The sequence below is a fragment of the Gallus gallus genome, chromosome 3, assembly GCF_016699485.2.
Source record: "Gallus gallus isolate bGalGal1 chromosome 3, bGalGal1.mat.broiler.GRCg7b, whole genome shotgun sequence".
NCBI lineage: Eukaryota > Metazoa > Chordata > Aves > Galliformes > Phasianidae > Gallus > Gallus gallus.
Window position 1 is genome coordinate 10,869,427 of NC_052534.1, and position 26,906 is coordinate 10,896,332.

The 26,906-nt window shown below is 41.1% G+C and overlaps 1 long non-coding RNA gene across 1 annotated transcript in view; it reads right to left on the minus strand.

Annotated features, from left to right (window-relative positions):
• LOC101751026 overlaps nt 1-26,906 on the minus strand; it is a 155,653-nt gene that overhangs the window by 59,037 nt on the left and 69,710 nt on the right. The window contains exons 10-13 of the long non-coding RNA XR_006938985.1: nt 16,524-25,418; nt 15,388-16,360; nt 12,022-12,200; nt 10,108-10,270 (exon numbers count right to left, since the gene is read on the minus strand). This is a non-coding gene — a long non-coding RNA (uncharacterized LOC101751026). The remainder of the gene's footprint in view (nt 1-10,107; nt 10,271-12,021; nt 12,201-15,387; nt 16,361-16,523; nt 25,419-26,906) is intronic.

The following is a 26,906-nucleotide window of genomic DNA, read 5'->3' on the forward strand; positions in this document are numbered from 1 at the left end:
TAAGGAGCTGTATGAGTGTATGTCAGTAATAGCTAGAACTACCACCAGAGACTCACAATTCCCCCTTGCACAGCTGCCAGCCCAGTGGCAGATTCCATGGGGATCTGTAAGGACTGACATAGGTAGAGTTGAACTTACTCTGTATTTACCATCACCTCACCAAAACATTCTCAAGTATGCACTCCACACAAATTCAACTTCACCACCAACAGTATAAAGAAATCTCACACAGTATTCTGCTCCTACTCTTCCAGTTATCTTCCACACAATAAAGTACTCAGCTTAAAGAATTGTGATTCTTATGCCAGCAGGAAGAGGCAGCTCTCATGCATAAATGAATGGGTTCCTGCCCTGGGAATCTAACCTTACAATAAACCATTCCAATCAAATTTAGCAGAGCCAGATGTGTGAACCAGCCTATTTTCTTGACCTAGCCATCTTACCGCAGCATAGTCCAATTTTCTTAATAATAACATTGCAAAGCACTAGCAATTCAACTCTTCCTTCTTTCTTCAAATAAAGCAGGCACGGAGGGAAATGGAAAACACTATGTGATTAAAGTGATAGAAATAAACATTCTTAAGTGAGAAAAGAAAACGAATGAAGTTCCCACCGGAAGACTACCTCATCATCACGGTGACTTCAGCTACAGGCCAAAATTCCAGCCAGTGCCCACCAGTGTTATTTCAGCCACTTCAATGACACTACTCTAGTTCACACCCTCCCAAAAAACCCAACCCTAGCACATGAGCATGCAATTATGGCCAGGCAGTCTTGACCGCTGCAGGGTTTCTGTATTGCTGAGTCATCCTGAAACCCTCCAGAAGAAGATCTGTGGCACTGGAGATGTCCTTTTTTCTCCTCTGTATCCAGCACTAGTCCTGCTCTGGCTGGCTGAAGCTTTCTTTGCCCTCATGCACCTATGCTCCCCTGCCTTTGGGGTTGGATTTGGAAGGCAGTGTCAGTTCCTCAGCAGAAATGAGATGTTGCCAGTTTTTCATGCAGAATCCTAACTTATCTGAATTGCTCCACACTGGGTGCGGTGATTTAGGAAAGCCCTGCTGATGTGCAGAGCTATTTTGCAATCATGTCCTTATGTTCATCTGTTTCATTTAAGTGAAAGAACACTAGTGTGAAAAACTTCGCTTTTGAGCTTCCTAGTATTTTAAATTTTCATTCAAAATCTGAACTGAGAAAGAGGTTTGCTGTTTCCATACAGATATAAAATATTTGTTTCTATGAGGGTAATGTACCAAGCTAAATAAAAATAACCTTACACTGCACTTCAGGGTGAAAATGAATTTTGGGTAATTCAAAGCAGTGACGTACAGTGTGCTGATCTACAGAGGACCAGTAAGCCTACTCTTCCCCAAGCCCTTGGTGTGCTAGTTACATAGGACAGTATTGGGTTTGGTGGCACTCTTCTCATTGCTTCATTACAAACTGCTCTACAAAGCAGCTCTGCTACTGAGTCAGGGTCAGTGTTTCTGCTGTCACCCATTGTTTTGTGAAAGGGCACAAGGAAATGCGTCTCTTGGACCTGTGACATCAAGAGGGAAACAAGTTTCATACCTATCACTAAGGTTTCCTGCACATGCCTGCAGAAAGCACTTGACTTCTGGCCATTTCTCAGTGCTTGACAAAGCATCTTTATTCAGCTCTAGGTCAGAACCCCTTACCTGTCATAAAGACAGATCCACTTCCCACCAGCCCTCATCTAAGAAGTGCACACACACGATGTATGTTTTAATGTAATACAGGGCTCCCCTAGTTGTGTCTCAGCTTCTCCTACCTGGCACCAAAGCCTGATTAAATATTAACATGGGGTGGGTCCTATTATTTCCTGACTTCCGAGAATCCATTGGTAAATTGAGATCTAGCTGCTAAAAATTTCTGACACAACATAATTTGTATTGAACCCCCTTTCCTTGCCAGAGTGCCAGTGTTAATAAATCAGGCTGTTCACATTGAATAAATCCATTTAAATACTTATAAAATATTAAAGATGCATTTGGGAAAAGCCTCTAAGGTGATTGTTGCACCCATGCACCTCACAGTAACTAATTTATTAAAGAGTTTGCAAACCTGGGAAAGAAGGGAAAAGAAAAATGGTTTCATAAACCAAGAGCAGAAGCCAATTTTTCAGCTCAGATGATGAAAGAAAGCATGCATTTCTAATCAAAAAGACAGATACGCCTTTTCTCTCCCACCATTCCCTCAACAGCAAAGTGCCTTTTCATCATCAACAACACTCCATTCCTAATGTCTGCTGAGGCCTTTCTGCACCTTCTCCATACACTAGTAATGTACACACAGCATCCCTTTGAAACAAGAGCCCATTAGCCGAGGCAGACTACCTTTTCACATGGAGTCCTTCCGTTGGTAGTCATCAGCGGAGTGCTAAATCATTCCAACTGGGCATGCTCACAGCATGGCAGCGGGATAAACAGATATTTAGAGACACAGACTGAAAATTGCTTTTCTACCTTTCTCGAAGGGTTTTTTTTTTTTTTTTTTTTTTTTTTTAAGGAAAGGTCATAAACTACACAGGGAACATCAAGCTCTCCTCTCTCACCCCCCTTCCCTCCTCCCTTAAACACAGATTTTTTTAACAAATCCACTTTTGCTTACACCCAGGTCATCTGTAATTTTAGACCTTCAACCACCAGCCAGTCCCCTTTAAAGATTACATAGTAAATGCGACCATAAATTTGCCCCACAATAAGAAACGAGTTTGAGCATGCCCCGAAAGAGGGATTTATGTGATTGTTTTCCTTCCAGTGGGCGTGGTGAAAGGATATAGAAACTGTCAGCGAGAGCAGCAAGCGGGGTGATACTTCACAATAGCTACCTGAGTAATGCAGGAGAGATTATGCCTAAATTGAGGACTGCCATTTGAGAGGACAATTAATTTTCAGGCTGTCGTAAAAGCTCTGTTGACAACTCTCAGCTGAGATTTTGCTTCTTGGCGAGGGTTTAAACAGCTTTGTTCAATACAGGCAGTGGTACTGGTGCCATTCTTTGGGTTAAGTCTAGGGATTTTTCCCCAAAGAAAAGACTAATGCCTATTATCGTATTTCTTTCTTGACATGCCAGAAAGCTTTTGTGTATTTTTTGTTAATGCTCACTTCTAGATCTTCACCTGAGACCACATCTCAGACAGCTGGTTTTTTTTTGGAAGTGACTGATTCAGTATCCTAATGTGTCTGGGCAGATAAAAACTAAAGCAGTCAAACTACAAGCAGTCTCTGATCATGTGTGGTCAGGAGTTTGCTCATTACGCCCCTTTGCTGGTCCCTTGCAAGCACCCAGGAGCACAATGGACAATAAGAATGGAAAATCTCTTGATTTCTTATGTTACATGTGCAGAAGATGCTTTTCTGCATGCCCAAATCATCCCACCAGTGAGTAACCAGTTTTACAGCAAAGAATGGCAGATGATGGTTTCAGGTACCCAAAGAGAAATTCTGATCGCTAACTGACAATAACACCAGGACTGCCTTTATTTTTTTGCTTCAGTGACAATAATACCCCATCCAAGCCCACTACAACAACAGAATGGCATCACTACAGTGTTACATGGGGCATGGTCTCCTAGGAGGGTGTCTAAAAGCAGGTGCCTAAGTGAGTCTCTGGGCAGCATAGAGAGCCCAGGGACCAGAAACAATGGAGCTAAACTTTGGAAAAGGTCTTCTGCCACATCTAGGCTACTACGAATCTCCAGCTTGTGGTACCTGGATGGAAGCATTCCGGTTGGAAGTGGCTGGCCTTGCCAATGAGTCCGATTTATTACGAGTGACAAATTGTCTGCCAGGTGGCAGCTGTTTCGGACTGATATACAAATGTTTGTATACTGAGATTGAAGGACGAAAGGGTTAATTATTCAAGAAACTCAGGCAAAAGGGGAAAAAAAAGTTCCAAGCTCAGGGAGGTTATCATTGCCTTTTGCGCAGGCTGGTTTTAATCACTTTCTTGTACCTCTCCCTGACTTCATTTATCAAGCCTTCACATAAAAGTTGCAAAGTGAGGTTATTCAGCGGATACCTCCATTCATCTCGGATGATTGACCAGGGTGGTTTGCAGTACAAGCTAACCTGGCTGATGGCATTCCTCCTGTTTTCATTGCACAGCCTGCTTTCATTTTATGCTGTAATTGTGTTTTCACAAAACCATAACCAAGCAGGCTGCAGATCCCAGGTTCCAGATTTATTTACAAACACCCTGACCAGCCCCCTCAGCCTTCTCCTGTTATCTGCTTTATGCTCCTTTGGATCTCTCCGCCAGGAGTCTGGGGCGGATTAACACAAGATAGGAACTAGATCCAATCTAATCAAGGGGACCTAATCAACCCATCCTTCCTCCCCCACTCCTCCTTCTCAGAACAAACCCACGTCCTGCCTCTACACAACTTTTCATGGGATTTGGCATCTGATAATTAATAATTCTTTCTGACTTTGCAGGAGCAGTGTCAACCTCTGACCTACTTCACAGAAAGAGGTAAAGCTCTGCACTAAGCAACTCAGGAGACCTAAAAGAAGAGGACACCTGATCAGGGACCATCATCTCCACCAGATGGGCCATTAAGATTAGTGAGACAAGTTGTAGATACTATCCCCATTCAGGGTGAGTATGTGTGGGTGAAGGACCATCTTGTGTAGACCGAGTTAAAATTTTACCTGCTGGTAAGGCTTCAAACCTGATTATGAGGCAGAACGTTTGAAAAACCTTTATCGTGCCTTTTACAGAAGTAAAACCATGAGAATTCGGATTCCTCTGATTAGCAAACAGCTGATTCACAAATAAGGTAAGTTCTGAAACCTTAGCTGGGGTAAATCAGCATATCGATGGCTCCATTCACACTGCTTCACCTCAAAACTTGATTCAAATTTTTCACTTCCTTTGGGAAATGCACATTGACTGAGAAAAGCCCAGTGAGTGACTGTGAAGAGTTCCTGTTGGCACTGTTCATCTGCAGTCACTTCCTAGGCAAAAGCCTTTTAGACAAAAGCAGCATTTCCATCCAAACAACCTGAACCACTTTGGGTAGGGGAGAGGAAGGACGATGGGGCAGAATTGCCGAAGAAGTCTTTGTTCTATTTAAAGCATTCCAATAAGATTTCAACCACAGAATATGGCAACAGAACTGATCACAGGGGAAAATGTAATTAAAATACCTTTCTGCATTTTGCAGCCACAAAATCGCTGGCAAATCGCTGTAATCTAGCTTTGTTGAAGCAGAGGGCATGAGTCAATGCTCCAGGAAAGAGTTTCAGCTAAGTACTTTCCAAGTTAGTTACCTTGCTCAGGGCCGACGCGGAGCTTTGTATACTTTCTGTTTTAGAAAGGCAATCCAAAAGTGACTTTTCTTTCTGTCCTGTCCTTCCACTGCAGTGCTGGAGCGACTCAGTCTTCCCATACAGGTGCAGCAGACAGAAAAACTGAAGCTTCAGGTTGACAGAGATTTTGTTTCTGCTTTTTCACCCTTACATTTTGACTCTGCCTCTTAAGAAGAGACTGTTTCTGTAGATTACAAATTAACTTTGATTGAGAACAGCAAGGAAATCCATCCAGCCTGAAGCAAGAAGAGCCTTCAGGCAGGTGTTGGTAGGCTTTCTTTAGAAGGCCTCCCTGGATATGTAAAGACAGTTCATTAGTGCTGGTTTGTATATCATTGCTGCTATCTCGTTGATAACATGTTTGTGTCCAATCTGTTTTTGTCTGACTCCAATTCTAACCCAAATTCAGACAGAAATATTAAACAGAGAGGGATTCTCATTCATTTTATTATCTCCTTCCAATTCCTTGCTTGCAAAGGTAGTTCTTAGATTGCACCTTTGATAAAAAAATCTTCCACTATTGCTTTTGTTGGACTGAGTTCCATCTTCCTGAGATTAATTATTCTTTTTTTTTGGTGTGTGTGTGTGCGTGTGTGTACAGAAATTGAATATTAAGATTAAAAGGAGCTCTTGCCTCTTTCTGATGGAAGAACTGAACACTCCCAGACCTCTCAGTGACCTTTTAGGGGATGCTTTGGGGACTCTAAAATCTTAGAAGAAGCAAAGGCTCAAGACCATGAACATTATTAACATGAGATGCTGAGAAGGTCTTTGATCGAGTGGAGTGGAATTATTTGATAACAGCCTTCATACAATACTGAAATGGAATAACTTTTCAAGGTAGATTTCCTTCTCTGTATGCCCTGTAGCAGATGTCAAGGCAAATGCAGACAAGTGAAAAGTTTTATTCTTTTTTGGAAATATTTACAATCACAAAGCTAATGAGCAGTGTATTAGCAGGAAGATTACAAAGGTTACCATCCCACTGAGATCATACCTTGCTGTTGCAAATGTAAATTGAAACGTTACCTTCTCGAAGAGATGTGAAAAAGATTTTGCTGTAGTGTCTGAGACAATAAATGCTGGGACAGAATGGTAACGGAGAAATGAATGCATCAAATTAAAACTTGGCAACAGAGAAAAAAAAATATGTTCTCCCCCCACCCAAATTCAAAAGACACATTCTCCAGATGTAAGGAAATGAATCACTAGAGAGTAAACCTGCATTATCCATGTACTGAATCCGAGGAATGAAGCAGGATTCATTCAGGGCTGTTTCCTTTGAGGATGGCAAAGACTAGCTGATTTATGTGAGAAATTTTAAGAGTAATCTTTCCCCTTGGACATCTCAGAGTCCCTTGTTTTAGGATAAAAATCAAATGCTGCAGGTTTTTGGGTTACATTTCTTTTTCCTCCTTAGTGTCATTTTAAGACAAAACTTCCAGAAGATTTTTCATGAACTCCTACGTTCTACTGCCAGAAGTTCATCTTGACAACCAGCGCAACCCTTTTTGTTGCTCATTTTAACATGCTAGCCTATTTTGCATTGCCTGATACCAACAAGGAGGGGGAAAATCCCTATTTGAACTTTACCCCGTGACATAATATCTTTCTTTGTACTCCAAAACTTTATAGGTCTCCCTTGCTATTCTGCCTTATTGAAAACTCATGCCTTATTTGCTGCTCATTATTATCTTTTCAATATTTCTGCATCTTAAGGTTCCTTGTATTATACAACATTTGTTTCTAACAATTTTTCTTCTGCAAAAGGTATGCTTTTGCACTGTTGAACTGAATTGCACAGTGTTATTATCTGTCAGTTTTTCTAATTCTTTGGGTGTCTGTCATGAGTTACACATCATCCAACAGAAGTGTGTGCAGAGTATATTAGTTAATAGTCTGTAGAATCCAAATATCTGGCATGAATGGAGGATGCAAACAGTTTTAAAGACAGCAGAAGGTGGGTTTGAGCCTTCATTTACTTATGAAATAGTAAAAATTAATAAATGGATGTGGAAGACAGTCCACTCTAAATACATACGATGCCGTGCTAAAGTCACAGAGCTGCTATATTTTTAATGCACTTGCAAAGTTTCATCTGCAAATTTCATTAATATATTCCTGTAGATCCAGGATGGCTTCTCCTCAGGAGTCTCTACTTTCTGGATCATAAAGTTGTCTTCACTGTAATTTAGGAACCTCTGCGATGATGCATGTTCAGCTGTATTTGTTACTCAACAGATGTCTGGGTAGTTAAATTCCTCCATGAGCCTTTATCAGTACTTCTATTCTGGGATTCCCAACTGGTTCAAGATGTACCTCTCCTAGTCGGCAGCAGTACCATCGCTCAGAGATCAGCATGCACAGCATGGGCCACGGTTGTTCAGCACAGGTCTCGGGTGGCTGGTTGCCCTGATCGCTGATAGTCTTACTGCTTGAGTTGGCCGTGCAAGCCTAGAGTCAATGTCTTGTTTTTTCCTGCCCAAAGGCCAGGCTATAGGGCAGCTGGGGCTCTGCCCTGCTTTCGTAATTCCCGAGATCATTCACTGTGGTAACTGTCACTGCTCTTCCTGTGGGGCTGCTGCCTGGGCTTGCTGCTCCTCCATAAATTCTGACAACACCTGCTGTTCTCGCTATTCCCTCATATATTACATCTACAACAGAAGCATTGAAACACACGCTGCTCACACTTCATTTGAACAGGCACCTTCCCAATGTAACACACTGATTCTAATGCTGCCTCTTTGAGGGGTTTGGTTTCAATAAAACAGGCGTGATAATGAGTTAACAACACTGAAGTTGAATTTTCTTCAGACCTACCCAGGGCTCCTTGGCTGTCCCAGCTGCTCTTCCTGCACACTGGGTCAGCTCTTGTCTTGGAGAACCACTCTTGCCTTGTAGAACCGCTCATGCCCACTTGGTCACTGGTTGCAAAGAGTCGCCAGCATGCATTCAGTCTTCTGCCAGTGGGATGAACACATGATAGAATGTGGGAGAGTTTTAGGCACATGCTGCCAGGCTGCTCTATTCCCTTAGGCTACTTCTTTGCATTACATATTAAGGAGCTTTCCCCAGAGCTGGTCAAAGTGTAAAATAATAACCTGATTTGCAACCAGAAGTGTTGAATCTGGATCACTATGATTCAGGGAATCATAATATTAGTTATTAATGAGTACCCAGCCCACCGCTGGGTATCTGTGAAAATGCTCCCCAATCCTCAGAGTTTAAGGAATTCTAGGCTCAATGATATTCACCCAGAAATTTACATGTTGTCATTCTTCCATCTAGAAATATTTGTCATCCAGAGGCCAGAAAAAATCCCAGCTGTTTTTCGGTTTTCTGAGCAATCAGAAATGAATAAACACAGTCAAAATAAATGCTCAATTCTGAGTGAGCTGAAAAGCAATTGTTCTCCTTCTGCACTGACTGTGCAACCATAAGTATTAAATTTACAGGTGTTGGAAACAGTTTGCAAAACATTTCCTCTTAAGAAAAGGATTATATTTCCCACCTCCCAGCAAAGGGATAGCTAAACTCAGCCGTAATTTCAACGAGTCTTATTTTGCACAGCAGCAACTGAAGTTGCTCCACTGACACAGGAAGTTTTCACTGCATTATCGGCCCACTTTGCTTTGTCTGAAGCCAAAGCACTTCCCTCTCCTGCTGAACACAGGCAAGAAAGGAGGGAGGTGCAGGAGTATCTTTTGAATTGCCCCATTTGCAAGAAGGAGCTTAAGGCTTTTTGACCCTCTGCTAATTTTCCTTCCCAAACAGTTAGATCACAGGGGTTCAACTGATAAAAGGCAGGAATCATTTCAGGACGCGACTCACCATTCAAAAAAAAAAAAAAAAAAAAAAAAAAAAGATAAAGTGCAATGAAAAATAATTGTTTCTTCTTTTTTAACAGCTGAACTGATCTCCTTTGTCTACACCCCTCACCAAGGTTCTGACTTTTTCTGGCTAGCTAAGAAATATAAAGTCAAACACCTGTTTACCAGACACGGAGCTATGTATCTGCCATTGCTGATCCATCTGTGGAACATAAACATAACTTTCACCAGCTGCTTCTTTTAGCATGGGCTGGTAATGGAAGCCATTATGGAGCATATCAACAGCATACTTTTCTAATAATCATGGGCCAGAGCATCGCGAGGCGTAAGCTGGCAGAGCCTCACTGGAGGTGATAGCGCTGTACTGAATTACACCACCAGAGGAACACACCCCAGCTTGCATCCTTCACATTCTTTCTCTTTACCACCCTCATTTTCCTAGTTTCTAGTTTGTTTCTGTTTTTCCTTTATATTATACTAATGAGGAAACATGTTGTGGAATAAATCCTGGGCCGGGTCCAAGCAGTTATGGATAATTGCCTTGGGTACCATACAGCCTCAATATTAATGACTCTGAGAAAACCTCAGAAGATTCAGAGGTGTGATACTGCAAAGCCTTCAGCTGGATTTGGGCCAGATGCCCCACTCATATAAACACGCTCACCTTTTTTGACTTCAGGAGAATTATGATGGCTTTTGTTTGTTGCAAACATGCTTTAGGTGATTCACAAGATCATGCCCAACCTCGTCCACACTCTTTAGATTTCAGTGGAGCTTGAAATCTTGCAGTGCAAACAGAAGACTCCTTTTCGTCTCGCATAAAGAATGTTACAACTGCAGTGTGTTACAACTATAATTAAATTGCTGATAAATCCCCTTATCTCTCACGCTGCTCCAGGAAGCAGTAAATGAGGATGTGCTCCTGATGAGCATTGACATACCTTTTTCCCTGAGTCACATCAGTTAGGCAGGTCAAGATCTTGATGGTGACCCAAGACAACATTCATCCTCTGCTCAGGCAGCTCATTTTCCTCCCAGTGTAAAGCTCAGACAGGCTATGGGACTTTCTAACTCTTAGTTTTCAAGTCTGGACACAACCTGGGGCTGAAAAAAGAAATTCCATTAGTACCTAAGGCTCTCAAATGGGATAAAGACATACACCTTGTGAGACTTCAAACTTGGGGAAATCCATCCTTATGAGCTCAGCTCAGAAACGGTTACCCAGAGGAAACCCATTAGAATTTGGTTTCCTTTTGATAATTTTGTAACTTATGCTGAATGCTCAACAGTGCTTTCCAGGTCTTCTGCAATTGTTAAAATCAACACTCACCTCTAATATATTCCGACTGAAAGTGTGCAACCTTGTTTAAAATGCACTGCTAAAGCATATATTTTCATGTATCGTTATGTCTAAATGCATGATAACCAGGTTGAAAATCAAATTATCTCTGTTAAGGTGAATATTACAATGTGACTACTGCCTGCTGTGTCTCGAATGAATCTTGTAAACACAATCAAATCTCTCTCTCCCTCTCACACACAGAGAGAGACACATGCACGTCCTTGCACAAGAAAAGAGATTCTTCACCTTCTGCCATCGTATTGTCACAGCAGCTCATGTTTATTGTGAATGACATCTTCAGCTACAACTCAGCATGAGCTCCAGCATGCTGGAGCTGAACATCCTACCAGGAAAATCAGCGGCGACATTAAAATTGTTTCATGAATAATGAAAAAATAAATATCACATTAACTGCAGGTACACAGAATGCTTTGTTTAACTAAAAGAGTTTGCAGAGGAATCCCAGGTCTCTGAGGGTAGATACTCTTTTATTAACTGTGGGTTCAGAACTTATTTAGATGGAGCTGTTTTCATTATATTGCTAATTCTCTCAATTACACAAATGAGAGAACACGTGATCAGCACTATTAGCAGGGCACAGACTTCTCTTTCACAAAACTCTAAACTGCCAGAAAATCACAAAACAACAAACCCTCAGCACTTGCAGCTATCAGTCTCTCAGTGACTCCCATTCTGAGTATGGAGGTTTAAATACGTCTCCCAAGTCCAAATTTGTGCAACAACAGATTTAATCATTCATGGGGGCAAAAAGGCTTCAGAGAATGTAATGCAATTATGTAAGTGTATCAAGCAAAACAGAATTCAATTGTCTCGATGCCATACAAGGCGAGGTTATTATAGGATCCTAGCAAAAAAATGCATAAAGCACGACTGCACTGGATCCAGAGTTTCCCTGGCAGCATCAGTGTGAGTTCCTGCCAACTGTTAGAAGTTCAGAATCACTAATTTGAGGGAGAAGAAACAAGCTTCATTTGAATTACGGGGTTACAGTGACCAGAGATTTATATAAAAGTTATTTGTAGCGCAAATGCTATATTTTGCCCTATTAAGGACAGAGCAAACGCATTTTTTTACATAGCATTAATGTGTCAGGCAGAAGTGAAATCTTACAGTGATTTCAGACTTTGGGCTAGACTGAAACTTGGGATCTTAAAATGCAAGGGTTTCTACAGGAAGGCAAATAGACGCTGCAAGAACTGGAAAACAGCCTCGCTACTGTCCCTTAAAACAAATAAAGAGAGCTGTTATTCCCCATTCTTTTCCAAATTTCATCCACATCCATAGCAAGAATGCTCAGAAATGTTCCAAAGTGCCAAGAAGCATGAAAATAATTCCAAACACATTGCCGATATCGTACTAACTATTGCTTATGGACTTATTAGCATGGAAATACTCTCAGTAGAACCTTCTGAACAGCAATCTGAAATAATCAGCTTCATTAACAGTGCAGCTAGTAAATACGGGCTTAATATTAGCGATTCAAAAGACCCACCTTCTCTCTCCAGGAGTGTGAAGAGATTTGCTTTCTAGCTTTCACTGAGCCAACCACAAAAATGGTGTCTTTTCCACAAGTCTTCCCCTTTTTATAGAGAGTAGTACACTTTATGACGTCTTTCTTGTGAGTTCAAGTTGCCTGCACTTCCTACTCATGCAGGAATGCTCATTTCCTGTCTAAAAACACATACATTTATTCTTATTTGTTGAACAGCATTCTAAGTGGCATAACAAAAAGACCAGTAAACAGGAATGTTACACCTTATTTGTATCTGCACACAAAGCCTCTGCTCATTCTCTGCCTTTAAACATGACAGAAAATTAGGGACTTTTTTTCTTTCTGACATGCATCAATGCTCGCAGCAAAATAAAAAAGGACATATGTCTACAATATGTACCTCATCAGGCTCCTGCTATTGTCAGGTGGGTTTAGCCAGGTGCTTCAGAGCTCCTCCTTCCTACCAGCAAAGCCAAATGGTGAACTGAGGGTGGGTCAGCATGTAGACAAGACACATAGAGAGGGATGCACCTCAATGTGTAGTCAAAAGAGTTAAAAGTAAGCAAAGGTGAGAGCAAGTAAAACCCATTTATTTCTGGGGAAGAATGCGTCAGTTAATAGCAATGCAAGCTGCGATTCTATCTATTATACAGGAAAGGTAAAAGTATTCTACTAGGTCACTTAGTTACTTCAACCAGATGGAATCCAAAATGTTCAGAAAATTAAAAATCCATTTATTCCTCCAAAGTTGCATTCCATCTGTTTTCAGACATTTATGGAATCTTTTTGCATACAGGATATGGCAATCACTGGTGCCTTGGAAATATTTCTTCCCCATGCAGCTCACAGAAAGCCTGGCTGGCTAAAGACAGCATTGGAGCAAGCCTTTTTTTCAGGTGCTCTTACTTCTCTTCAAAATATAGGAAACTTTACTTTTGTTTTAAACAGAAGAATCATAAAACCCGGTGTATTACTGTCTGCCAAAATGCAGCAGGAACTTTTAATCTTAGAAAAAAAATAAAAACAAAACCATGCTATTCCCTACTCTTTCCACCTTGAAAATTTTAACTTTCCTGCCAGTCTGTTTCTCATTTTCAGCTTGCGGAGACAATAAGAATGATTCAGATGCTATGAAGGAATGCAGCTTGGCATGTAGTGATCTCCGCCCTGAAGATAAAAGTGACAAAATTACCCCAGAAGTTATTAGCTCTAGGCTCCATCAATCATTCCTTAAGAAATATTTTATTTCATTCAACTACATAGTGTGCCTAAACCTAACTGGGGTATGGTCCCTTTCCTCCTATCACTGTTCTCAGCATCCTCAGCTTCACCAGATGGAAGTGTACCATCTGGCATGCAGGCTGAATTTTCTGTGTATGACACAAACATCCACATTCCCTCTGCTTCCTCAGGACTTTCCTTTGCAGTCAGTGGCTCACCCAACAGGTCAGCATCACCAAGCCTTACTCTGGTTGGTGCTGAGAATATTTTATCCCCTGATGAGTTTGAGCCGCAATGTAAGTACAGGTTGTATCTCTACTCTCAGCTATGTTATAATTCCATTTTTCTTCTGATTATCCACATCTCAAGTTAAATCTCTCCCACCTTCTCTGCTGGAAGAACAAAAATGCACCAGGTTTGGTTGTCTAACTGAGTCCTCCAGTGCTTGCACCCTAAGCACCCTTCGTTACTTCACCCAGATTGTCATAGAGAGCGTGGCTCTGGGAGTATACACATTTTCCATTACCAATGCCTGCATTTTATTCAGCCCTCCACATAATCTGTGTAACTGGCAGGTGATTGTCAGATAGAAATGAGAAAGCACTCACAAATCCCAAGCCAGCACATCAAAAAGCAGAGAACTTGCTTCTAAGCATAAGACTGCATTTAAAAAACAGCACTGAAGAAGAAAATCAGAAATGGTGGCTGCTTTGTTTCTGTCTTTGGATTTTATTTTGAATGTTGGGTCATGTCTTCAAATTTCTTTTCTGCAACTCCAAAGGCAGGGAGAAAAATGGAAGTTAATACTCGTACTCAGTCTCACGTTGCCCAAAAATTACACTTAAACACACAAAAATGCAGTAAGAATACTGCAATACTTTTACTGAGATTTGTTCTAGTGATACCAAGCCCTGCTATAATAAGGCTGTATTTTGCATCACTCCAGATGTGAAATGAATGAGCTTTGGCTTTAAGGAACACATGCTCACAGACCATATTCAGTCAGCAGCAGAACCAGAGACTAGATTTCCTCGTCTTCTGGACAAATGTCCTCTTTCAGCCACCAGGAAAGCTAACACTGAGTAAGCTTGCTGCACACAACAGACAAAATGCAAGGGGAAATACAGAAAACCAGATAAAAAAAGTGAACTGGTGCAAGACGGGCTGCTGTTGAGCACACACAGGATGCACCCATCCATGGGGCAGGCATGCATCTCCCCAAATGCTATCTTCTCCCCACTCAAAGAAAACACCTATTTGTCAAGAGCTCGAACTAATTAAAGGTTTCCTTGGGTTGCACAGAGGGACTTGGCCCCACACCTCTTTATCAGCTGCAGCTCCTGCCCTGATTCTCTTTAGTTTTACCCACCCCCTGCTAAGTTTAGAAGAAAAGGCAACAGCTGTGGCTACTGACAGAACAAGGTTGGCAGCTGCAAAACTGAGATGCCACATTTCAGCATATAATTTTCTTTCCACAGTGTCTCTCCCTAACTTTCCTCTTTAAGAGGCACTTAAAATCCATGTGTCTGACTCAATTATTGTTATTGTAGCTACGGAACAGAATGTGATGCTGATGAGGGCCTACCTGTCTAGTTAGCTTCCCTTTCTGGATGCTTTCTTTCTTTGATTCATCATTGCTTGTGACACGTGTATTGTCTAAACTATGTTCAAGAACAAGTCTCTAATACATTCAATGGAAGAAGGTGAAAATCAGAAAACAGCGTATCAGTTGCACGCATAAATTTACGTGCTAAGTTTAAGCATTCTATTGCTGAGAAATATCTTACAGACAAACGACGATTTCATTATAAATTAAGAATAATGATTCTTGTAGTAAATTTAAGAATAAAATTTATTTTGCTCTCTTTGATTAGCAGAGCATCAACATTGTATAAATGCTCTGTCTTTATGAACTCTAATCTAGAGATTCTGCATTCCTCCAGCATTCAGTACATTATCAAATCATATTCAAAGTACTATGAATTCATGCCCCAGAGGGCATGAACCCAAATTTAAAGTCATCATCATTCTGTATATTTTCTGCTCGGTTGAAGGTTTTATGATACAGGCTGAATGTCTTTTCAGGACAATCCTAAAAATAAGCTAATGCAGTGGGGACTGAATTTATTGGACGCGTACACTCACCTTCGGTTGATGTTCTCCCTAGGTCAGTTCTCATGTGATTGGCAAGGGATCGTGACAGCTTGTATCTTCCTATGAGAAACCTGTGTAGACACTGGTAATTAGAACTGCCACTCAGTCCTTCCTGACAACAGCTACTGCAGTGGCACTGGGCCTCTGAACTAGCAACTACCTCAGGAAAATCCTGTTTCCCGGTGTCTTCTTCTCCATAGGCACACACCTAATTGCATGTAAACATTCAGTAATTTACTACACCACAGAAAAACATTGGTACCTTCAAGCTGAAAATATAGCGGTTGATAAATGCCTAAGAACTGCAATTCCAAAGTGTCACCTGCAATGTAGTTCTCCCAACAGCCTTCCCTGACTGCTGCCTGAACTAAGGGTACTTCCTAAGTAATGGAGAAATTAAGAAGGGTCTCAGTCTGCCTTTTGAGGAGTCTAACCCTTGGTCTAAATCAAGAGTGCTGAGGCTCATCAGCCAGCTCGGTATACAGGAAAAAAGCACCCCAAACACAACCCCACTATGGTTTGAAAACATCAGTGCATTTTTCTTGGAGCATTTTCCCCCAGTCAAAAGAACAGAAATGTTCACTTAACTATACTTTTTACCCATAATTAATTTACTCACCAGCTGTTAATGACTGCAGCTGAGAAAAGGAAAGAAACTTGATGCAAATGGAACATGAATGTGAAACAACACTTTTGAGAGGCAAAAGATAAGGAAAAATGTTTGGAAACATCTTCAAATGAAAAGGATGCTGAAGTACTTCCTTGTAGTATGACAGCTCTGTTCAAAGCCCAGAAAGCTGAGTATCTATGGAATTAAACTTGGATTCTATTCCCAGCTTTGCCACAGTTTTGAGGTATCATTTAGATACAGATTCCTTGCCTGTGAAATGGAGCTAACAGCAGAGCTCCAGTTTCCATGCACAGTGCCCAGTTAAACAGCATCGCATTAAATAGCATCTTCGTCCTGCGGTAGAGAAATAAAGAGGCAGAGTGAGGCGGTCAGGAACTTTTGAGATCCAAATGGCAGTGAAATCTAATCTCCAGACCATGGAAATCACTGGAAATTGACTTCAAAACACTGTTGATTTCAGTGGGTTTTGGATCAAGGCTTAGCAGAACAAACTTACCGCATGAAGACAACTTTGTTTTCCAGAGCAATGTTTGACTTCTTGACAGGAGCTAGTGTGCTGAGCCAGACCGTACCTTGGGGGCGAACCTAAGCCAAAGGGTTGCACTGAGTCCCAGGAGCATCTTGTGGAAGGAGCTCCCTCTCCATCCCCCCCCTCCATACCTTGTTCAGGATGACACGGGATTTTCTATCTTACCCCCATAGGAAAGCAGAAAACATCTGGCAGCAGACCAGGTGCGCTGAGCCTTGAGATGCAAGGAAGCCAGGCACTGTGGGAAGGGTCAGTCACAGGGAGCTGCTTCCACTTCCCACCCTGTCAGCATCAAGCCTGCCAGATATGGGAATTTTTGATACACTGTGCAGAGAACTCAGTGTGCTGGAGCTGGAAGGCACTGCAACCATTGCAAGGCTGAATTCATTTTTCCCAGTAACAGTTCAGCCCAAAGAGAGCACAGCACAGTGCATTAAGTATCTCAATAAAGTTTTATGCAACCACTCTTCAGAAACCAACCCAGAAATGGCAGTGGTGTATTTTTAGACATTTAATTACGAGGGTACTCCCATATATGTGTTTCAGAATGAGTCCAGTAGTGTAATCATGCAATGGGTCAGAAATTACTGAGCAAATAATATCATTTCCTTTTTAAACTTCTATTGTAGCATGGTGGCAATGTCATTGTGTTGAATTTGGGTCCCAATGCACATGAGAGTAAGTGTGGAGCTTTGTCTGTTTTCATGGAGATTTCTCATTGAAGTGCCCACCCACCATAAACACAGCACACCCTTTACTTCTGTCATGGCTAAGTTATCCATTCAGTGCATTCAAAACTCCCATTAAATTCAGCACTGAGCCAATAACTCAATCTTCAGAGGGTGCAAAACCCAACCAAGCTCATTCACTGCAGCCCACAGCCCCCTCCTCAGATAGGGCAAGGGAGAACAATGTAAAGGTTTATGTACTCATTGTACTGTACTTCATGTACTCAAAGTACTCACTGTTAATCTGAGGCAAAAAGGCATTTTAGAAACGTTACAGATGGCTCAAAACATATCACTGTAATCCCAGGCAACACAGGTGTAAGATTGCATCCAAAGGAAACCACGGCATCTTAAGCACTGCAGCAGACTTATACCAGCCAAATAATTAGAACCCTGCCCTTTCAGATAGCATGTAATATAGTTGCATTTGAGAGCTTGTGATGTTCATAATATTCTGATTTAGAAGCAAATGATCTTTTCCTTACTCCTTTCCCCTACCACTCTTCACTGCTGTGTAATAATCTCTATACAAGTTACAACTTGTATAGAGATTGTACAACTAGAACAGGTACCTTCTGAGATAAATATCCTTAATTAGAAACTGATCTGCTATTAGCAGAGGCTGAGTTGTGGAAACTTCCCTTGGAGAAATTTGTAAAGAACAGTTCCTCTTCAAATTGGGTCTTGCCTGCCAATCCTTCAGCCACCACTTTGTCCCACCTCCAAGCTCTCCTACATCCTGCTGATGTGTTGAGGAACTGTATACCCAGAGTCCAAACATAACTGCATTTGAGATGCCTTCAGTACAAGTTTGATTCTAGAAATCTTACCTTGAGAAGTACCTTATTTCCACTAGTGTGGTCACTTCTAGCTGGAGAAGGTAAAAACTGTTCTGAATGGCACACAGGGCAGTGCAGCTGAGACCTTGGAAATGCTCTTAGTTTACATAACATAGAAGGACAGCTAGAAAATGATTCTTGCTGAGTCTGACTAAAAATATGCTTGCAAGATCATTAATGGATCCTATTTCCTGTAACTGAAAGGCAATTTGATAAACCATCCATTGCCAGATAGTGCCACTAATTACAATGGGTTCTTAACAGAAATAAAAAATGATTTTCTTTTTCTAGAATAGCCATACATCCTGAAGGTACACTGCTGGCAAGCCCTCGAGTGTTTATATTACAAACCAAGCAATTCCAATAATCCTCAAATTCATTACATTCAGCACGATGCTAAGGAGAGGTTCTCCTTTCCATTGGTTTCCAGGAATACACCAAAATAGGGCCTCTTATTTTTCACAACAACCAATGTGCTTTGCATGGTCAGGACCAAATTACAGTAGCAGGCTTTTAACAACTGCGGAAAAGACTATAAAACTTTCTGCCGCTTATTAACTACTGTGTGACTATTAGGTTTATGGGCAATGTTAACATTGCTGCATAGGAACAAAAACATTGTAAATGGTCTCCAAAATGTTGGGAAGCAATTTTCCCCAAGAGAGGCAGGGGGCCCTTCCAATCCCTGTAAGGTATGGGAAGGGTCACGCGGCACACACGTAAAACAAGATTAAGCTCCCTCTTGCTTCGTAATTAAACCCAATTGTAAACCTGGGCAAGTGCTAATTTTAAAACAGAGCTCCCTGCTCAGAGCTCCAAAATCTCTATTGAAAATTCATGGAAAATGAAAGCTGCCTCTTTAAAAGGAATCAGCTTGCAGCTCCCCAGAACGGAGCCCCTGGGCAAGTGTTTCAAAATATGATTTTTATAAACAAATCTGACATAGCAAACTTAATGCAAACCCCTATGCATATAACATCACTTATGTGTGCAACTCGTTTAAATTACAGCTGTAGAGAGAAGGAAATAAAACTGGCATATTAACCTTTGGCACAACGGTACTCACATGCTCGCAATGTTCAGCAGCAGATGATATTACCGTGACTCCCACTAGTATTGTCATGTGAAGGGTCTGTCAGAATTCTTGTTCTAAACCTCTGCAGTCAGAGTTTATTAATTCAGCCATGAGCATCCGTTCCAGACCTACCTTGGCACGTACAGTTTGAAGAGCAAAATCTTTCTCGGTGCAACTTCCCTTCCCTGGTCAACACTGTATTTAAAGCCTCAAAATGCAAAACAGTAAAGCAGAAATTTGTGAAATGTAGCACTTTCCCATCACCATCGTACTTAAAATCATGGAACAACAACAAAATAAATTAAAAGAGAAATTCATGAAACATAGCATTCCACAGCTTGCCATAAGCTCACTGGATGTCTTGCTTCCCAGCTGTACTTTTAAGAACAGCCAATTCTTCCTTCAGAGAGTGAACTCCTTCCAGTAGTTCAAAAGGACAAGGTGCACAAATAAGCAAGATATGCCTAGATAGGTTCAGATATATTTTTAGAAGTGGCTGCATTAGAGAATACTCATGCACTCCCATCCCCTTTCTCAACAACAGAGAAGCTGAATGACATATTTTTAATAGGCCAGACATGGAAGTTTTAATTGCACTCACATTTTTAAGGTGAAAGGGGCATAAACTCCAAAGTATTTGGAGCACTTTTGAAAACTGGCCTTCGTGGTATTACAACACAGAGCAAACAATACTTACACATGTTAAAAACCAGCCATAAAGCTATCACACAGCTTTTCCAAGATGAACTTTATAATAAACAACTTGCAAATGAAATCTAACACAGTCTCAGACAAAAGCATCATATAAAATGAGCCTTCCTCGTGAAATAATGACAGCATGTGAATATGTGATATTTTGGTCAGAAGTTTCAGACAAATTATCTGTACAACAGCTTGGGGTGTCCATTGGTAGGGTTTCTTCATTCGTCTTGGAAGTGAAAAAAGGTTCATCACATACAAAGGACATCAAGATAACCTGTTCCATGACTTCACCTGGAGAACACTTAGCTTTCAGAGCAGCAGAGATACAATCTAACCGCAGTCCAAGTGAGAACATCTCTCTTTATTTCAAAGAGTGACTCACAAAAGATAGAGCATTCAGCCAAAACTTTCAGAGCTAAACAAGTCTACAAAGTTGACGTGAATAAAATGAATCCTGAGAGATATTAACCAGGACAATAAGGCAAGTTCTGGAGTCCACTTGCATTTCCCTTGCCTGTGCAATGGCAGTGGAACAAGTTGAGGATACAATGGTTGAAACTGTCAACTGGCTAATTAGCTATTAGATTAGAAAAAGTTGTTTTACCAAAATAACACAGGGCTATAGCAAGACATGTTCATATTACACAGCTTTAAATGACATCTAGACTGATTGATTTGAGCAGTCCTCACTTTTCTTACTTTATGCAAGAATCCTGAGAGCCACCTCTATCTCCTCCATTCTGCCTGCAACCTCTTGGACCAAGGGTCAAGAAAAGCAATGTGATGTATTCTCAGCATTGCTGGATTAAGGACGTGACGCCTTTGCTATTATTACTTCTGATGAAACTGGGGCAAATCAGGACTGCAGAAGCAGATCTGCAAGCTGTATGTAGCACAGGGCCAAAGATCAATGTGTGTGAAGCAGAAGGGGGGGGGAAGACATTTTCACTACTAACAATAAGCTGTGAAGAAACTTAATCCTCAAAGGTCAGATGTACATCTGAAAGGGCCGGGCGTGCCTTTGTATCAGAATGTAACAACATTAGCCCTAATGACTTAATAGTTTTGCCCTTGACTTGTGTCAACAGGACCCTATCTTATTACATGGTAAATTAGTTGCTTCCATTCTACTCCACGCTGCTGGGTGATGGGAAGATAAAGGCGTTTGTGGCAAAATTGGAAATGTAGCCCACTACCTAAATAGTGTTGCTTAGTAGTACGCAGAAGTACTTTAATTTCCGTGGGTGTGTTGGTGTAGAGGAAGGCTGGACACAGAGTGGGGAAGAAGATGCAGCGCTTGGCATTCAGGAGCCACAATCACAAGGAAGGCATCTCCTTGCTTGCTGTTGTGCAGTGCCACCAAAGGTCACCATCTGCTGCAGACATGTAGGGGTAATGAGCTAGGGTCAGGCGTAATGACGGTCGGCTCTAGGTAACAGAAGAGGCTTTCTTGTGCTCCTTCTCTTCTCAGGGAAGCTTGCTGCTTTTAGGAAGTTGTGTCACATCCATCCAGGTTCTGAAGCTACCAGGTGACCGGGGCTGCATCAGCACCTGGCTGCTGAGAGCCCTTCCTGCACAGAGCAGGGATAACCAGGGCTTTCTAAAAGAGTTGCTCTGACAAGGCAAGCATCTCTTCCATTTAAATCAAGAAAACCCGTTTCCTGATTTATCTGTCTTAAAAACTGCTTTCTGAGTGCTAGACAAAGGGTTAGTTTTCACAATAAACACACAAGAAGGGAGAGACATGCTTGTATGGTTATGTAAGTCTTCTTTAAGGAGTTTTACAGGCAAGTGAGATGCAGCTCCAGACACTAGACTTTTAAATCATTTAAAGCTGACATAAGCTGATCCTGTGCGCAGTTTATAATCATGTTTTTACTTTTCAGCTCTGACAATTACAGATTGTTTGTATCGGTTCCACAAGCACTCCTATTCAGCAGTATTGTCAAAGTCCATTCATCCCAGTCTCCCAGCAGCACAGTGACTCTTTGCTTTGCCAGCCCCTGTCCATAACCCTCATCCAACTGTAACCAGCCTCGAGGGGAGGGCCAGGGGAGCCTGCAAACAATCCTCATCTGCCATCTGTGGTAGCTGCAATTTCCCATGTTTCAATGTGGTTTTCAGCCTGTCTCAGCTCAGCAGGAAGAAGCCTGGCATCCTCTAAGCGTGTTGCACTTGCAACCTTTGAAGATGTTCAAAAGGAAAGGAAGAAAAATAAATGAAAGTTCTTAGCCATTTTGAATGAAGTTGCATGAAAAGTCTTGGGGCCTAACTTGACTGGAACTGTTTTAAGTACTTCTCCGTTGCAGCAGCAGTGCGTCATATGAAAGGCTTTGTTTGGCACCTCTCCACAGTTATAAATAAAAAACATATTTATCTCCAGTCATGCATATAATTTAAAAGTCGGACAGAAGAAACCTTTTTTCTCCTTTTAAATCTGTAGCAAGCCCAAGATAAATTCTTATAATTTATTTCTTTTAAAAGGAGGAAAAGAAAGAAAAAAAGAAAAACAATAAAAAAAATAACTGGGTTATTTGGAAATCTGGAAAACAGATTATTTCTTTGGATGGAACAAAGTGTGTGTATGTGTCATCATGACTTTAAACAGTTCCATGGTTTCCCATGGAAATACTTAATTGAAGCTAATAAGATGTGGAGTTATCAGTGGTTTGTCATGATAGATTTCATATGGTCTTTCCAAGACATTTTATCTCCTTTCAGACTCACTGACCTAAGACTGTCTGAACCACCACAGATACTAAATTTAAGCAAAACCCTACTGAGAAATAGAGAGTGGACAGGAGCTTGGGCAAAGCTCTCATAACTATATAACTCAAGCACTCAACCTTCCAATTTGTAGTACCTGTGACAACCTCCCACAGAAACATTCAACTCCAAGGCTTGTTTGCCTGTTAACACTTGCAGAATAGATCAGAAGTCCTTTCTTTTAGCACCATGCCATTAGGAAATAAACTATTGTCATCAGACTATAGATCCTAACCCAAATCTCCCCTAAGCTCCCATGCTTCATGTGCTGATCCAACAAGCCCACCCACCTGATGCTTCAGAACACCAGGTCCATCATCTACTAAACATGTCAGTTGACCACAACAAATACATACTAATAACGTTTTTGACTACTTTTACCAAAAAGAAATCATGCCCTTCATACATTCTGGTTCAGAAAAGCAAATCTCTGCTCTATTTGAGATGGCTATATAATACCTACAGACAGTAGTACATTTTAAACCATGATCATGTATCTACTCAGCCTTCGGGATAACCAGTAAAGTTTTGTGTGTCATTTGTCATCTGCAAAATTCAGGTGCTTAATAAGCAACTTCATATACCCATTTCAGATAATATCTTAAAAAAAAAAAAACATGGCTTGAGCCAATGTATCTGTGTGATCATACATTATTAAACTGTTCTGAACTTTATGGAGGAGGAGAGGTTTTTCCTAGACTGATAGCAGTACAGTTTACAACACACTTTAGGTAGAGGCAATTTAAATAACCTTGGCACTCATTTCATACCCGCCTTTTAGGTAATTAATGGAAGTGTCTTTCTAAGATTGGCCAAAATTAAACAGCTTATCATTGCTGTTTTTCAGTAAGAGAAAACGTAGATCTTTTTTGGCATGACTACCTTCTGCTTTCTACAAGTTTTCTTCTGCAGTCTTATTCCCTGCTTCAAATGCATCCACTGCATGTGTTTCTTTTTATTCTTAACATCCATTTCAAATACACCATCCCCACTGATAATGTTAACTACATGCCTATGGGCCACAGGGTCAGTCAGCAGCAAGCACAGTGCACTCATTAACCTGTGAGCAACTTTGGTATTTAGCTTCCACTGACCAAGACTGTATTTAGAATTGAAGAAATCGCATGCAAATATCATGATACATGAAATGTAAACAATGCAGTAAAAGCCACGGGATGTTACTGCAACTAGAATTATTTGAAGTCAACACAGAGTGAACTGTGTGATAAAACAACTATTTTGCAGCTGCTTATGGACTGGGACACCCTGAGGATTTAATATAATCTCCTTTAGATGGAGAACAAGGTATACAACAGCACTACGCTCACTCTCTAGCCAGCAATGTGTGAAAGATACCTCCTGAAGGCAATTCCTATTGTGGACATCCACCCCCTGGGACATTTCTAACTACCCATCAGGAGTAAGGGCAACTGGGCTCCTAACTCAGGTGTCTCGTGTAGTTAGCAAAAAAGGAACCCAGACTGAACTGTTCGGCATACTTCTGCTGCCAGACCGTTTCCTCATAAGACAGTCTGTAACTGTGTGTGTGTTCCTTGAAATGGAGAAGGGCATAAGATTTACAAGGTTAGCAATGTATACTGCTGTAAGCAGCACGCACACTCAGATGCTGTGGGATTCTTTACCAGTTCAAGTTTGCATACATCTCAGCATATGGATGAAGCGAGCGGAGAAGAAGCAAGCCTGATTGTAATTACATTAAGCACTTTGGCAATAAGGAAAAGTTTGTGCTTGTACACAGATGGCTTTATGTTACAATGCTATAAATGTGCCAAGTTTCATGGCTTCACCACATGATGCAGCAAAGGAGCCTGATCCAAAGCCTGTGCAAATCTAATGAAAAACTCTCACTGACTTCACTGGATTTAAAGCACATTTCTAAGTCCACTGGACACACCTGGCCAAAGTGCATAGACTTATGTAGTATTTTTGGAACAGTTTTAGTCCAACGGACCTTTTTTAGCCCAAGGATTTATACTTTGGTGACTCTGTTTCCCTTAAAGGGAAAAATCAATAAAGTCCACTTTGGGTTGATTAAAATGAATTTGACTGCTTAATGTAGCTCTCATCTAAGCAGTACACTTAAACTTTGCACACTATACTTTTTGGAAACTATCTGGGTAAAGAAAATATTAAATTCTTATTCTTATGAGGCCTCCAGAGTCCTTCTGGTGTTTTTGATTCAAGTCCTCCTTTCTGTGACCCTCCCACCCCTACTTACTTCATGAAGGTAAGAGATCTTCAAACTTACTCTGAAAGTTCTTAATTTAGAAAAATAAACAAAAAATTCTGTCAACTCATTCCCCAGTGTCTTACCATAACTTATTTTAGAGTAATAAATCTTCACTCTGACAGCTCTCTGATGATGCATTACATTAATACATCATAATGACAATACATGTGATATATTATGGATGCATTTTCTAAAAGGGATATCACCTATACATTCCATCTTCCTAGCACAGCAGAAGATTGTTTGGGAAAAGGGGGGAGGGGGAGGCAAAGGATGTTTCTTACCCAGAAGGCAAAATCTCACAAGAGAATTTGGAATTAGGGTTGATTGCCCTTATTAAAATACCAAAGAGAATAAGAAATAAATTGCCCTCTCCAGACCAACAGCTTCTATCAATAGGATTACCTGTTTGTTCCTAAAGAACTGGTGTTCTGGCTGGAATAAAAAAGGGAAATCCTGTAATGTGCTTGTATCAGTCGTAGTAATACAGGAGAAACAGACCTTAGGAAATAACCACAAAGATTTCAGTAGAGTTGAAAGGCTGTGATGATGTGAGGTGCAACATTTAAAAGGGTAGCTAGGGAGATCTGCAAAAAGAAATGACTGTTAGCTTTAGTGAATAATCTGGCAAGAGTTGTGTACACTCCAAAGAGCCACCCCTGACTGACACAAACCAAAATCTTTCCAGTGCCTGGACAAGGCGATGACAGGGCTTTTCAGTGGGAAACGAAGTTAAACTCTAACATGGATATCTGCCCTTCCACAACACCACAGTGCACACAATAACCAGATCGTAGGTTAGTGTTTGCTGTGCAAGACTGTGCACGAGGACAACCCTAGCCTCAACTGATTTAAATCAATTGCCAAGGTTTATATGATTTAAATCAATTGCCAAGGTTTATAATGCAAAATCAGCCACTGGCTAAGATCCTGGAAAAACTGCAGCAGTAACTTTCTCCAAAGGCTCATCTTGAACATGGGAGCATGTGGGCTGAACAGCACAAGGTTTGACAGAAGCCTTTGACAATAACAGGTTCAAACCATCATGACTGCATGCACCTGACTTGCATGCAGGTAACTCTGACAACAACTTCAGTGCTCCTGCTCTTGGCATAAAGAGCTCAATGGCAGTGAGAGCCTGCCCTGAGCCTATCTGTAAGCCTTCTCTTTTCAGAAACACAGTCTTTCCACCCACTGTCAGGTTACTGAATTCTCAGTATTCTGCTGGGAGCATTTCCCTGAGATACCTGGAGAGCCCTGAAGTAAGACAACAGATATCTATCTCCTGCATTTTTTCTCATTAAGCCCTTTCTTATCAGGTTCTCTAGGCATAAATTTTCTTCTCCAGCACATACACAATTAGCATTACAAGAAGCTACAAAAACCCTTCAAGACATCAAAGGGTTTCATACTGGAAATGATCTTTTAACCTACAACATGTTGGTTAAAATGCTCCTTTTAGAAATGGCAGGTGAGGGCTTCTGGGGTGAGATCTCTAGGAGAGAGAACCATAACATTTGTATTTCAGATCTGCATGCTGCATTTTTGGATCAGAAAAAGTGCCCACATTAATCTTGATAGCTGTAAAATCTTTCCTGGATTTTTGGAAACTACAAGGAGGAATGAAAAAAAAAACCCGAAAAACACAACTGTGGAGCAACAGACTTCTGGCTTTTTAGGAATTCTGATAGCAATCTGATGTTTTGGCGAGTTTTGCAAAATACTGTGGACTACCTTTAACACCACACTGCTGTTGGCTACCCACAGTCCACAAGTATCCAACGTCCATTTGGACCATGAAGCTTCTTGAGGTCTTACGCTGTGTGCAACTGGCGGAACTGTTTGAGAATAGATGTCTCCAGTAACCTCACTTCTTACAGACTTACCCGCAAGTACACACTGTGCTGTGAAATGGAGTCTGATGATGAATGTTCTGGCATGGCAAATACTCATCTCTATCTCTGCGCATTTCACAGTATTAATGGGTAG